The sequence below is a fragment of the Balaenoptera acutorostrata genome, chromosome 10, assembly GCF_949987535.1.
Source record: "Balaenoptera acutorostrata chromosome 10, mBalAcu1.1, whole genome shotgun sequence".
Lineage (NCBI taxonomy): Eukaryota > Metazoa > Chordata > Mammalia > Artiodactyla > Balaenopteridae > Balaenoptera > Balaenoptera acutorostrata.
Window position 1 is genome coordinate 84,921,534 of NC_080073.1, and position 11,117 is coordinate 84,932,650.

Below are 11,117 nucleotides of genomic sequence, written 5' to 3' on the forward strand. Positions count from 1 at the left end.
AATGGGTACTATTGCCTTTATTTTACACAAGGAAACTGAAGCACAGGGAGGGTAGTAATTTATCCAAGGTGCACAGCTAGGAAGCAGCAGGGCCAGAATTCATACTGAGGTGGAACACATGACCATATACATCATATCCTACCTCACAATATCTGTGGATTATGCTTTTCCACATGGGAAGGCAGAGCAGAGACTGAAGGCTTGGAGTGCCAGTCTGTTGTCCTGGGACTTTAACAATAACTCTGTCTACTCTAGACTCAGGATCTGCGACTGGAAAAGTAGGTGAAGAGACCCAGTCAGAATTGCATTCCAGTTTCACTTAATGTAGTACATTGGGGCAGGGAGGAAAAATAGAGCCCACAAAGAGGGCACTTTGCTTGTACCAGTCCAAGAAAATGTGCCCCTAGGATAGACTCCCTGGTCCTTGCTGCTGGACTGATGGAGCTGTCTCCAGGCTAACTTAAAGGGTCTCACATTGGGTCTGCTTTATCTCCAGTAGACCCAGTGCTTTAGGAGCAGCATCTTGAATTTTTATTAACAGCAGCACCTGGAGCAGTGATAAGCAGCCTTGTTGGATTCAGCAAAGCTACTTCCAGTCTGAACTGGGATCTACTACAATAGTGAATCTTAACAATGCTGAGTGAAAAAGTCTTAAAAAACTATACCTTACGATACCCTTTTTATAATATGGATAAAAGGACTGTGGTTACCAATGGGGTGTGTGGGAGGATAGGATAGAGGAGGATGTGTGTGGACGTGTTTCGTACTGTTTATCATCTGATTCTTTTGGGTGGTGGGTTTTGAGTTATTAAAAACAATTTTTTTTAACCTGCCATTTTGAATGAAGTTAAATGAACCTTGTAAATGATTCTAAATTTACTCATCTGCAGAAAGGTAAGCATTTGAATTCGTTGAGTCACAATATGGACCCCTTTAGGCAAACATGAGCCCAGTAGCATTCTTTGGCTCCTCTCTGGTTCTTTCCTCAGAAAATTTGAAGTTGTTAATTACACATTAGGCCTTCAACACCTCATTCTTTTGTTCTTTTGCGGACCCGGGAAAACTGTGTTTGTCTTCAGCTGCCCTAGTTTTTTCTCATACTGACCCAGCAGGTACAGAAGAGCATCTTCCCCAGGAGCAGACAAGGCCTAGAAGGGACAGGTTCAGAGAATGAAAGGGAACTGGGCATGGCCCCTGCCATCCAGGATATGCAGTTGAGAAGATGAGAGAATACACATGACAATTAAAGGCAACACTTAAAAGCACTAAGAAATTAAGAGCAAAGCTAGCATATAGTAAATAGATCCATTTGTTAATACCTTCATTTATCTGTGATCCTGACCGAAGTATGGATGGAAATCACACATCTCTCAGCAAAATAAAAAACAAAACTTGAAAGCTTAGTGTACCAATGGTGGGTGGATTGCTTCTTCACAAATGCGAGACAATGATTCTTTGATTCAAATAAACAATTAACCAGTGCTAATTGTGCCCCGGCTGAACTTGACTATTGAGAATACAAGAGAACATGACCCTGTCCTTGGAAAAGTTAATAAAGTCAATTAAGAGGAGAAAAAATAACATGAAAAAGTGGAGATCGACAAAAGACCATTTGCGGATAAGTAAAACATTGTGTGCTGTAGGAGACCTCATTGTGGACCGCGGTAGTCAGAAGAAGCTGAACACTTAGGTCTACATTTCTTCAGTGCGCTTTTTTTTGAGGCTGAGAGGCTGGGATCTAGTAACTTTGTCCTGCAATAACTTTTGACTTGATCATGTAATTAAATCACTACACTCCTGAACCTCCTTTAACCCAGTAATTTCTTTTTTTTTTTTTCTCTTTTTTTTTTTTTGACAATCCATTTGTTTAATTTTTTAAAACATCTTTATTGGAGTATAACTGCTTTACAATGGTGTGTTAGTTTCTGCTGTATAACAAAGTGAATCAGCTATATGTATACATACATCCGCATATCCCCTCCCTCTTGCGTCTCTCTCCCACCCTCCCTATCCCACCCCTCTAGGTCACAAAGCACCGAGCTGATCTCCCTGTGCTATGTGGCTGCTTCCCACTAGCCATCTATTTTACATTTGGCAGTGTATATATGTCCATGCCACCCTCTCACTTCGTCCCAGCTTACCCTTTCCCCTCCCCGTGTCCTCAAGTCCATTCTCTACGTCTGCGTCTTTATTCCTGTCGTGCCCCTAGGTTCTTCAGAACCATTTTTTTGTTTTTTTTTTCAGATTCCATATATATGTGTTAGCATATGGTATTTGTTTTTCTGACTCACTTCACGCTGTATGACAGACTCTAGGTCCATCCACCTCACTACAAATAACTCAATTTCGTTTCTTTTTATGGCTAATATTCCATTTTATGGCTGAGTAATTTCTATGTGAGGTCTTTGTGAAGAATAATGAGAACGCTCAATCAAACCAGTGTAGATTATTCTAGGGGAACTGACTTTGCTAGGGTATTAATAAAGTAGCTTAGATTTCATATTGTGCAAACAATACATGAAAATGACAGTATTGCCCCAGGTACATTTCCACATAAAACAGTCAAGAGATTCATTTCAAGTTTGGAAAATAAAGGCCGTATTTTGGGACTTCCCTGGTTGCGCAGTGGTTAAGAATCCGTCTGCTAATACAGCGATACACGGGTTCGAACCCCAGCTTGGGAAGATCCCACATGCCCACCACAAGTACTGAGCCTGCACTCTCGATAGAGCCCATGAGCTACAACTATTCAGCCTGCATGCTGCAACTACTGAAGCCGGAGTGCTTAGAGCCCGTGCTCCGCAACAAGAAGAAACACCGCAATAAGAAGTCTGCGCACCGCCAAGAAGAGTAGTCCCCCGCACGCAGCAACAACCCAGTGCAGCCAAAAATAAATAAATAAAAATAAATAAATAAACTGCACCTACCAAAATTTAAAAAACAATTTTTATAAACTGGATAAACTTTGATCTAGTGATTCCACTAATAGAAATTATGGATATTTGAAAATATTTATGCAAGGATGTTCTTTAGAGTATGTCTCATCAAAATGAAAAAAAAAAATCCTATGTTCAACAATATCCATTCGATATGGGATAATTGCAGTACTTTGCAATTTAAAAAATTATAAATTTTTAAGAAGTTACAGTCGCCTCGTCGGGAATCACTTCTGGGACAATTATAGCTTATGAAAGAAAATAGAGCAAATATCAAATCTTGAGGGGAGGGAAATTAGGAAACTATTTTCCCCTATAGTTCTCACTCTCCATTTTCTCTATCAAAAATAGCATATGAAACCAAGGGAGTCTAGAAATCTCAGGTTCTACCGAAATTAAAACTATTTCTGTTTATGCAGAAAACAGAACTAACCTTTGCCATACATAAAGAAAAAGGAAAACCTTTGTGTATCAATAAATACAAAAGGTAACCTATCGGGACAAAATCTACTTAAAATTCCCAAATCTATGTTTCTACTGTCTGAACTTCACAGCCCAAACACAGCAGTTGAAACAAGTGAGTCAAATATACTTGTTGAGTTCCTACCATGTATGCCAGGCACGGTCCTGGGCAGGCACTGGGCCTACAAAGGTTATTTTGGCAGTTTCCCTGACCCCTAAGGACTCTCAATCCAGTTGGAGGAATGATTTCTTATTTTTTAGTCTCAGGATTTCATTAAAATATGTGACCTTCCAGACTCAGAGCTCAGATTACTTTGCACAAAGCTGAGACAGCTGGAAAAGTCTGAGTCAGGAGATGTGGCACGTCCCTCATTTCCCCCCCGCTATCCCCCTTAAAAATCGCCATTTTATCCACGACCTGGCAATGGACGCCATGGAGACTTTCACTTCGGAATATCTGTGAGTGACCAGGAAGGTCAGGAAGCAAGCGTGTCGCTCCCAGAGTTTCTCTGGACCTGGGACAGGTCAATCCCTTGGGGCAGAAACTGGCCTTGTCAAGTCTACACCGGCGGGAGCTGTCGCGCCCTACAAGGATTTTCTCGGGCTGTTCCTCGGCTGTCACTTTCGGAGCCCAAAACAAACACTTCTCGAGTGGCAAGGCAGATCTGGGGACGAAAAGGAACCTAATAGAGAAGATAAAATGGTTCATGCCATAGAATCGGTGTCTTTTGCTACATTTTTGGTGATGTTCCTCACTGTCTTCAAAAGAAAGAAAGCCTAGGGCGAGGCTAACTACGCTCAAGATTTCGGTAAAGATTAGAGGCTGGAAAACCCACCAAGCGACCTGAGCTAAATGATGTTCTTTTTTCCCTTCCCTCCCGAAATATGAGCGGTCTTCCTTTTCAGTCCACAGGTGGCCTTTTATTCTCGGACCGTTACCCGGCGACCCGGACGTAAACCCCTCTCTGGAGTATACGTCACAGAGACGCTGCTCTTTGTGTCTATTTCAATAGAAAATCTCGCTCTTTTCGCAGGGTGTCAGGATGGCCGAGTGGTCTAAGGCGCCAGACTCAAGCGAAGCTTCTCTAAATCGGGGATTCTGGTCTCCGTATGGAGGCGTGGGTTCGAATCCCACTTCTGACACACCGTTTTTTCCCTTCCCCTAATTTCCAAAACAAAAGTATTGATAAGCGCGAGATGCATAAGCAATTTATCAACTCACTGTGTTAAAAACTGACTTTTAAAAATTTCTCACAAGGACTGTTAACACCAAAAATATTGAAAGCTGAAGCATCGCGATATTTTTTGGAAGCCACGATATTTGGAGCGAAAACGCTTAATAAAGACAGGAGAGTACTGCAAGTGTTGGTTTTTCTGAGGCATCGCGAGATAATCTAGAAACAGCGAGTTTTGGGAACCCAGATAGTTCCGTTCACTTTGGTGCTGGAGGAGAAGGGGGGCGATGGTCCGGTACCCTGCCTGCTTATCTATCCAGCTCATCCACTTTGTTGCAGACCCAGGCCCTGCCCTGAATACTTCCTGTAGCACTTTCCTACCAACCCCACTCCCCTCTGGCTCATGGCAGTGCTGTCTGCAAAGAAATCTTATATAGATCCTCCGGTCTCTTCTCCATTTTCAAAAGTCATGTACTAGTTCTCAAACATTTCCTTTGTAAATTATGCACATTCACACTCACGTTGGCATCTGATAATTATTTTGTTTCCTCAGTCAAAACTGAGTGCCGTTGTAACTCCTGAATTAAATGTGGAAGTTATACTTTCCTCCTCCAAATCTAACCACCCTCAGTATTTTACTATATTTCTTACACTTCTATTTTCTCTGCATTCGTGTATATATATTCATAAATATTTTGTTCGTTTTTACAGAAATGCAGTCATACGAAACATACCATTCTCTTACACACTATTTCGCTTAATAGATCTTGAGCTCTTTCCATGTGAACACTTAATCTTTTTCCTTACAAAGGAAATGTTGCAAATCATTCCACAGGATAGGTAGATCCTATTTCATTTATCTACTTTTTTTTTTTTCTGAACATTCACTGTATTTATAATTACCATTCTTTCAACAAATATTTAATGAGTGCTTATTATGTACCAGGGGATGCAACCCTGGTGCTGTGGCAGTAGAATAGAATAGGGTAGGATAGGATAGAATTAAATTTAAATTTAATTTTAAAAACAGTAAAATAAGTTTATACTCTGTGTTGCTTATATTCCAGTCAAATGACTGATTCTGCCTCAGGAACACGACATTCCAAGATTCCCTTATCTCTCAGGAGAAGACTATACACATCCCGGATCTTGAGACAAAGTATTTAATGCCAGCTATTGAAGATTCATATATACATGACCCTGTATTTCGCTGTCATTATGACCACTCATGACTACTCATTTGATCTTTGATTTTTATCCTAATAGTCAAAATGCAAGAGACTAGGCAGGTGAAAAGAAAACCTGGTTTATTTGACAATTAAATTCTCCAGAGACATTCATCAGAGACAGATCCAATTGTTTGATTTGAGAGGTCACATTCTGAGCTCAGATGGCTGGAACCAAATGGTTTCAAGTACTACCAAACATGCTCAGCTCCCTGCAGTTCTTAAATTAACTGTGGTTAACTGAAATATGAAATGAAATATAAAAGCTTACGGAGGGGAAATCGATTCTCACAAGACTTCTATTATTTTTATTAAACACATAACTGTACAGGGCATATTATATCATATACATGTATATCCACTGCCTAATAAAATCATTTTCAGAGGAGCAGACAAGTGTATCTATGAATACTCTGGAAGAATGTGTATTTTCTTTGGAGAACTGGGTGAATTGAAAAAAGTCAGGAAGATAGTTGAAGTGAAGAGATAGCAGCTGCTTCTCTTGGAGAGTTCTAGAAGAAGAAAAGAAGCAAGGATGCTATCATAAATGACTTTTCATATGACTGTGATATTGGATTTTTAAAAGGTTAATTTTAGTTTAAAAAACCCCACACAATTACAGAATTTTAACAAAACTACTTTTTAAGAGGAAATTTCCCGTTTCACTTGCAAGCGCCTCTTGGAATTATTGAGAAGATACTCCACCACTTCATTCATCCTCTTCTTTGCCCTCCCGATGGGAAGAGAAAACTGAGTAAGAGTCAATAAGGGTTTTTACCTTCTTTGACCCACATTTCTCTTTTGGGTGGCATTAATGTTCAGCTGTCCTTTTGTGGTCTCCCTTAGCCCTTTGCTTTGGTGGTTTCTAGGGGTACCTGTGTCTTCACGAGCTGCCGGGTGAGTGTGTCTACTGGGTTCCAGGTGTAGTTCCAGTGTGTCTACTGGGTTCCAGGTGGGTTCCAAACCATGTTTTTCAATCTACATTTACCCCCCACAAAGTTGATATTTTATTTCTGCCACTAGTGAATATGCCTCAATTGTTTCCGAATTGTTAAATGATACTTTTTAAAAAAAGGTAAAATTATGACTTTCACACTAATAAAAACATATATATGTCAAAGACTACTTAATTCATGAAAAATGTAACAAGCAGTAAGATGTTACAACTGGTTCAAAAGAAAATTCAAAGTACCACATATTTATAGACAGTCTGTAATGTTGGAATAAATTTACAAATGGATTTTTTTAACCTGTCAATTTCAGGGCAATGATCGATTGCATTCCACTAAACACAGTTCACCTGCATTTCTGTGGATGAAAATAATTTGCACTATTATCAGTTTTCTACAACTTAGAGTTGTAAGACACCTCAAATCTATGAAAGTTGTTCTTATGGACTGAATATGTTCCCTCCCCCCTCCCCCCAATTCGTTTGTTGAAACCCTATCCGCTAATGTGATGGTATTTGGACATGGGGTCTTTGGAAAGTAATGAGGATTAGATGAGGTCTACCCTCATGAAAGGGATTAGTGTCCTGAGAGAGCTTACTTCCTCACTCTGCTCTAAGAAGACAGCCTTCTACAACCAGGAAGAGGTTCCTCACTGGAACCCTGACCTCTCGGACCACCCTGATCTCAGACTTTCTACCTTCTAGAACAGTAAGAAAGAAATTTCTCTTATTTAAGCCATCCAGTTTATGATATTTTGTTATAGCAGCCCAATCTGACTAAGACAGTTGCCCTAGACAAAATATTGAGTATAGTTGCCTGTGCTATACAGTAGGTCCTTGTTGGTTATATATTTTATATATGGTAGAACATGCAAGTGCTTTATATGTACGTTTTTCAGGTATTTTTATTTTCATTAACATCAGGGTAGTGATGACAAGAGAGAAAAGGAAAAATAGGAGAGGGGAAAATGACTAAAATTTCTATCTAATTCAATCACATATGGTTTCAAGTATTAGCATTTGAACTTTGACCCTTGACCTATTAGTCTCTTCTGTGAAAGCTTCCTCTTTCTTACTTCCTTTCCTCCTTTTCTCATTTTCTCTCCTCCCCTTTTCCTGGTCACCTCTGTATAACTGACCTCCCCCACACCTTGAGTCTTTTATCTTTAGCTGAAGATGGTAGTTAAGCCTGAATTCTAAGCCACCTCTTAGAGTTACTCATTTTCCCTTGGGTATCTCCCATGTATATATACACTTGTTAATAAACTTCTGTTTGTTTTTCTCTTGTTCATCTGACTTTCATTACAGAGGACCCAGTCAAGAACTTAGAAGAATAGAGGGAAAATTATTTTTTCCTCCACTACAAATTTTAAAATTCTACAAGCCTTTTCTGGGAGAGTCTCAACCATTGTTTCATCCATAAAAGAAGTAGGAAAGCAAAGCTAGACTGGGACCTGGTTACAGATTGTGCTGAAGAGGAAAGCAATGAACATTTGTTACAGGTTTTAGAGCCCAAATTAATCTAGAGAGGTTGTAGGATATGAGTTAAATACAATCAAGTGATGACTTTTCAAAAGCGTCAAACTGTTGAATTCTCCTATCATAGAAGTTGAGGAAGAAACACAGTGACTGAGTAGAACTGTGAATACTTGTGGCAAAAGGCCAAGTTTGTTTCAAGTTCTTTGGAGCTATGTTCCAAAGAACATATCATGAGACCATCTACTTCATGCTTTACTTCCAGGATTAAATGAGACAATGTGTGCAAAGTGCATAACTCTTTCTAGCACAAAGAAAGGGGTCTGTAAATGCTATGTGTAGTGTTGGTACAGAGGCAAACAGCCAGTTAACTCTGGTGGTGTTGGGGAGTAAGTTTGAAAGTTTTAGCTGCTTCTCTGCTTTCGATGCAGGAAACTGAAGCTGGAGGAACCACTGAGAAGGCGAGACAGCCAACGTCCTAGAGAGGACCGGGAAGTAACCTTGGTTTTTGTAGGCTAGGCTCGCTCTAGGAGTGGCCTCTTTAGGATCAGTTAATTTTTACCATCCCCATCTGGAGCTGCGGGGAGGAGGTCGGATTCACTGGCCGGAAGGGTGGGGTGAGTCAGGGGTGAGGTGGTTCCCGGCTGTGTGGACAGCTTGGAACTGCAGTTGGGGCCCACTTTTCTGCTCTGGCGCTCTCGGACGTTTCAAACTTGGGACTTCTTTGTGGTCCTCCGCGTAGGTCAGACTCGGGTCCAGGGACCACCTGCTTTAAGGCTGGGCTGCACACTTTCTGCAGATCCTCAGCCCCTCTTCCCCTTCTCAGAGGTGGGTGGGTGGGACTGAAAGTGCCAAGCTTCTAATCTCTTGGTCTTTCTGGTGACCAACCTTATTCTGAGGCTATTTAAGGGCACCACCCTAAGTTACCTCATTAGGATAAGAGCAAGGAAAAGGATAAGATAAGGATGTGACTGACAAACCACACTCCTATCACTATGAAATGCCAAGAGTTTGAGTAGCTTTGTGCCAGGAACCAGGGACAAAGACCACATATATTTATTATACCACACTCACTTAACATTAGCAAATCCATCAGGGCATGCACAGGCATGAGTTGGCTGGAGCTCGGTTTAGCAGAGATAAAAGTTTTCAGTCATACTCCTTCAGGAAAGAGTCTCAGCCAGTTCCAAGGTCCAGCCTGACTCTTAGGCAAGAATGAAGAATTTTCATTTGAGCCTGTAGATACTTGAAAACTTTGAAACTCAGAAGGTAGGTGAAATATTGGAAGTGTTCATTCACTCTGAGACTTCCCTTGTAAAAATAGTGTTTTGTAATATTCATGATTCCCTGCTTTCTGTCTCAGGAAAAGATGCTCATTATATCCAGAAAGATTTATAAAACACATGATTGTGTACTAGCTAAAAATTGATTGGAGGGTAATAGGGAATGAGTACCTGACTTGTTTGGCTTTTAAAGTGTGAGTAAATAATGCAGAATCATGCTCGCTTCAACAGCACATACACTAAAGTTGGAAATGATACAGAGATTAGCATGGCCCTTGCTCAAGGATGACACGCAAATTTGTGAAGCGTTGCATAATTTTAAAAGAAATTAAAAATGAAAATATCAGTAAATGAGAGTTTGACTAAGCTATCCTCAGAATGATAAATTTCATCCTAGCCACTGAGTTCATATGAGGCACCTAACCAATACTATCCAGTGTAAAGCATGTCTAAGATTTAAAAGGTGAAGTTAAAATTCAACTAAATTGTGCATAGCTCCAGCTCAAATTAAAAAAGATACTTTAAAAAAATGTGGAATACCCAGCATAGAAATTAGGTTCAGAAGGGGACCAAACTATAACCACTACAACACAGGCCTAATATCTCCACTGATGAGTAGATATACAGTTGTCCCCTGCTATCCATGGAGGATTGGTTCCAGGACCCCAGTGGATACCAAAATCGATTGACACTCAAGTTCCTTATATAAAATGGCATAATTATTTGCTTATAACATATACACATTCTCTTGTATACTTTAAATCATCTCTAGATTACTCATAATACCTAATAGAGAGTAAATGCTATGTAAATAGTTGCTGGTGCATGGCAAATTCAAGTTTTGCTGTTTGGAACTTTCTGGAATTTTTTCCTGAATATTTTTGATATGGAGTTGGTTTAATCCATGGTTGCAGAACCTGCAGATATGGAGGTCTGACTGTAAATGAGATGAGTGTGGTCCACCATCAGAGTGTTTCTAGGAAAGCAATAGTACAAGTCGCCAAATCTGATTTCTCTTTGAAATTTAGTAGAGAATTCAGTTAACTCATCAGCTCTAGTATTCAATTTCTTATAAATTTGTTGTAGAACGGTAGCACTTTATTGAAATGACACATTGAAAATTCCTATTTTAACCCCATTTCATCCATTTTTATTACAGATATCTCCCTTTCATGGAACATGAGGTGAGAAAGAGACTGTACTTCACCACTTAAAATATCATGCCTGCACTTCTCTGGTGGCACAGTGGTTAAGAATCTTCCTACCAATGCAGGGGACACAGGTTTGAGCCCTGGTCTGAGAAGATCCCGCATGCCATGGAGCAACTAAGGCATGTAGATCTGGACTATGTATCTTTGGTGAACTTTATGTAACTTGTCATTGTGTCATTTTGATGAATGATCCTTTGTCTTGAAAATGTATATAACTGTATCACAGACCTCTAACAAGCAGAACAGTCCTCAGAGTTTTCTGAAAAACTGTCTCCCAGGTTATAATCCTTATGTTGGCCTGAATAAAATTCTCTTTTTCTTCTTTAGATGGACTGTTGATTAATTTTTCATCTACATTTATATAAGTGGAATCATACAGTATTTGTCTTTTTGTGACTG

At 39.9% G+C, this 11,117-nt stretch overlaps 2 non-coding genes across 2 annotated transcripts; both read left to right on the forward strand.

Annotated features, from left to right (window-relative positions):
* The first annotated feature begins 4,435 nt into the window (after nt 1-4,435).
* Nucleotides 4,436-4,541, forward strand: TRNAL-CAA (transfer RNA leucine (anticodon CAA)). The gene is made up of 2 exons: nt 4,436-4,473; nt 4,496-4,541. It is a non-coding gene; the product is annotated as a tRNA-Leu (tRNA).
* Nucleotides 4,542-9,722: 5,181 nt separating this feature from the next.
* LOC114237383 (U6 spliceosomal RNA) lies at nt 9,723-9,827 on the forward strand. Its single transcript, XR_003623056.1, has one exon. It is a non-coding gene; the product is annotated as a U6 spliceosomal RNA (small nuclear RNA).
* Nucleotides 9,828-11,117: the final 1,290 nt, after the last annotated feature.